Below are 3624 nucleotides of genomic sequence, written 5' to 3'. Positions count from 1 at the left end.
GGATGCCATAATGAAAGCAAGGAGTGTGGAAGAGGTCCCAAGTGAGAGAGAGGAGACCCAAAGCCAGAATCCTGGGGGACACAGATGTAGGGAGTGGGGGGTGGGGACTCTGAAAAGGACACAGGAGAAAAAGAATCTGGGGCAGGGAGAGAACCAGCAGAGTGAAGTGCCCCAGGGGCCAAGGAAGGAGAAAGTCTTAAGTTTGGAGCATCGTAAAGTAGATGTTCCAGAGAAGGCAGAGAATGAAGTTGAAGGACAAGCCTTTCAAGTCAGCCATGGCCTCAGAGGCAGAACCACAGTGGAGAGGAGGTGGCAGAGATTAAATGTTTAAGAACAGGGCAGGGAGTGAGGTGGAGGAGGCCAAAGTGAGAATAAGACATTTCTTCAGGAAATACTTACTGAAGTATTGAAATACTGACCCAAGTACACTTGGTACCAGGTATGGGTCAGGCCCTGGGTACCAGGCATGCAAAGATGAATAAGACATCATCTCTGTTCTTAAAGCATTCTCAGTTTAATGGAGGAAATAATCAAGTTACCAGAAATTTATAGCACACTGTAATAAGGTGTAATAATGCTGCAAGAGCAGAGGAGAAAGTCCTAAAACAGCTGTGGGGAGGGGCTCATGACGGACTTCCTAGAGAAGATACCACTGGGTTTTGACAGATGAGTAGGAGTTACGCAGATGAAATGGGGCAGGAATGGGAGGGAAACAGCATTCTGGATGGGAGGAACAGCATGAGAAAGGGCACAGAGGCAAGAAACATCACTGTGAGTTCTGGGAAACCACTGTGTTGCTAAAGCAGAAATTGTGTAGGAGGAAATGGTAGGAGATGAGACTGGGGAATGATTCCAGTGGAACAATGAACTAGAAACGTCAATGGGGGCCAGAAGGCAGTGGGATATTCACTTTGATGTGCTAAAATAGAATAACAGACACCCTGGAATTCTACATGCAGTGACAATATTTTCAAGAATGAGGAAAAAAAAATTTTTTTTTTTTTTTGTGGTACGCAGGCCTCTCACTGTTGTGGCCTCTCCCATTGTGGAGCACAGGCTCCGGACACACAGGCTCAGCGGCCATGGCTCACGGGCGCAGCTGCTCCGCGGCATGTGGGATCTTCCCGGACCGGGGCATGAACCCGTGTCCCCTGCATCGGCAGGCGGACTCTCAACCACTGCGCCACCAGGGAAGCCCCCAAAATTTTTTTGTAAACAAAAACTAAAAGAGCTTATCACTAGTAAACCCTTATTAAGGAATTTATCAAGGTTCTTCTTTTTTTTTTTAAGGCTATTCATTAGGCAGAAGGAAATGGATCCCAGATGGAAGGTCTGAGATTGAATTAAAAAAATGATTGCCACCGAACCAAACGTGGGTCCACTTGCTCATCCGTGTGAAGTAAAGCCAATCTACCGACACCTCTGTGGTGCAGTGTTTATTGCCGGGCGCCAAGCAAGGAGTTTAGGCAGCTAGTGCTTAAAAGACCTGAACTCCCTGATGGCTTTAGGGAAAGGTTTTTAAGGACAGCATGAGGGAGGGAGGTTGTGGGGTGTGTGATCAGCTGGTGGACATTCTTCTGACTGGTTGGTAGTGAGGTAATAGGGAGTCAACATCATCAACCTTCTGGTTCCAAGAGGTCTGTGGTCTATGTGCTGTGGGTGGCATACAGTTAACATCTTCTACCTGGTGGGGCTTTCAATATCTGAAAAATAGCTCAAAGAACATGACTCAGGATATTATCTAGAGCCCTTGAGGAGGAACCAAAGGTTCTTGACTTTGTTTAATGGTTACACTTATTATTTTGTCTTGCTTAACTCTGACTCTTTTCCTTTGCTTCTGCATTTTCTCACTTCTCTGGTTAAATTTATTCTTTAGAACTTGGGGAAGGCCTAGGAGGCTAAAGTTTTTCTACAAACAAGAGACAGGTGGAGGAAAAGGAGGGGTCTTCTGTCCAGGAAGTCCCCATAGAGTCCTGCTCGGTTACATGATCAGACAAAATATTGGTGAGATATTGGACTATTATGCAAACACTGATTGCATAAAACAATGATGTCTAATTGGTAAGATTTAAAAATCAGAACAGGACTAAAATAAAGGATAACAATGGTATATAAGTTGGCTGATTAGTGTTAAACTCTTCTCAGGTCCTTATGTCTTTTGTTTTTTGATTTTTCTGGAGGAGTTTAACAGTATTATTTAATTTTAGATTTTTCTATAGAAAGCATGCACATTAAAATGGCTAGAGTAACCCTAAAGAATAGATACAAAATATGTAAATTCCATACAGATAGAAAAGGGGAAAAAGGGAGTGAGAGAAGAAAGGCAAATTCAGTAATCCTAAAGAAAGGAAAAAGGAAGAAAAATAAGATAAAAATTAAAAAGGAGAGATTCTACTTCTGGTAATGGCATGGTAGCTCCTATCAGACCACCCCTCCTAGAGATAGCAATTATGAGCTCTGGACCAAATATGAAGAACAACTAACTTCCTGAAGGCTCTGGAAAGAGATCAAAAGTAGGAAGAGACTAGAGGGGAGCCAAAATTTAGAAGAAGGCACAGCCAACACATGCAAAAATATGTTAAATCTCACAAATTTAATATTGAACCAAAGAAGCCAGAAGCAAAAGAGTCTGGGCTGTAGAATTCCATTTGTATAAAGTACAGAAACAGGCAAATCTGAACAGTACTGTTAGAAGTCAGAATAGCACTTACCCTCCGTAGGGGGGGATAGTGACTGGAGGGTTTCTGGGATCCTGGTGGGTTCCATTTCTGGATCTGGGTGCTGGTTACGTGGGTGCGCCCACTCGGTGAAGATTCATCAAAATTGACATGGTATGTGCAATTTTCTGTATGTATATGGTGCTTCAGTACACACTTAAAAAATCGAAAAGAGAGCAGAAACAAGGCAGGTAGGTAGGCAAAGGCAGACTGTGAAGGGGCCTCAATTCCAGACCAAGGAGTGTGGATGTGACCTTGTGGGAATTGGGGGGGCTTAAGGGGAAATGAGTTGTCAGGGATGCTCCCTAGCTGCAGGATGGAGCTGGATTTTATTGGGAAGACTGGCCAGAATGTGGGTTTCCGATGATGATGAAGACCTCAGCCAGGACGGAGGGTATGGAGTTGGAGGGACAGGACAGATTTGGAAGCAGAAGGACTTGGTGATTAATTGGGTGCTTGAGGCCAGGGGAGGAGACAGAGGAGTTAGAAAGGGTTCTTGTCGCTGCAGGTAAAGAGCGAGTGAGGGGCTGCGGGGAAAGAAGCAAGTTTGCTGGAGGATTTTTTTCTGAGAGGCCATGTTGGGAGGCTAGGGAAACAAACAGGTGGAGGAGCAGCCGAGCAGCAGGGGGAGTGGGAGGTGCGGGGCCAGGAGTGGGGAAGGCAGGGGGTGGGGGAGGGACCCGAAAAGGCGAGATCCCAGGTAGACAGAAGGGAACCCACTCTCCAGAGCTGACACACCTGGGGGTGGGGACTACGTGTGAGGAAGCAGGTTTCCGGGGCGTAGAACTCAGAACATCACATGACGTACACAGACTCTCCTAGGGTCTAATGACCTGGGTAAGTGGGAATACAGCTTAGTGGACAGTTCCACTACTGTTTTGAAGTTTGAAGTCACTGGTTGTCTTAA

Source organism: Mesoplodon bidens (genome assembly GCF_964165515.1).
Source record: "Mesoplodon bidens genome assembly, chromosome: 2".
Lineage (NCBI taxonomy): Eukaryota > Metazoa > Chordata > Mammalia > Artiodactyla > Ziphiidae > Mesoplodon > Mesoplodon bidens.
This window is presented reverse-complemented; position numbering follows the sequence as displayed.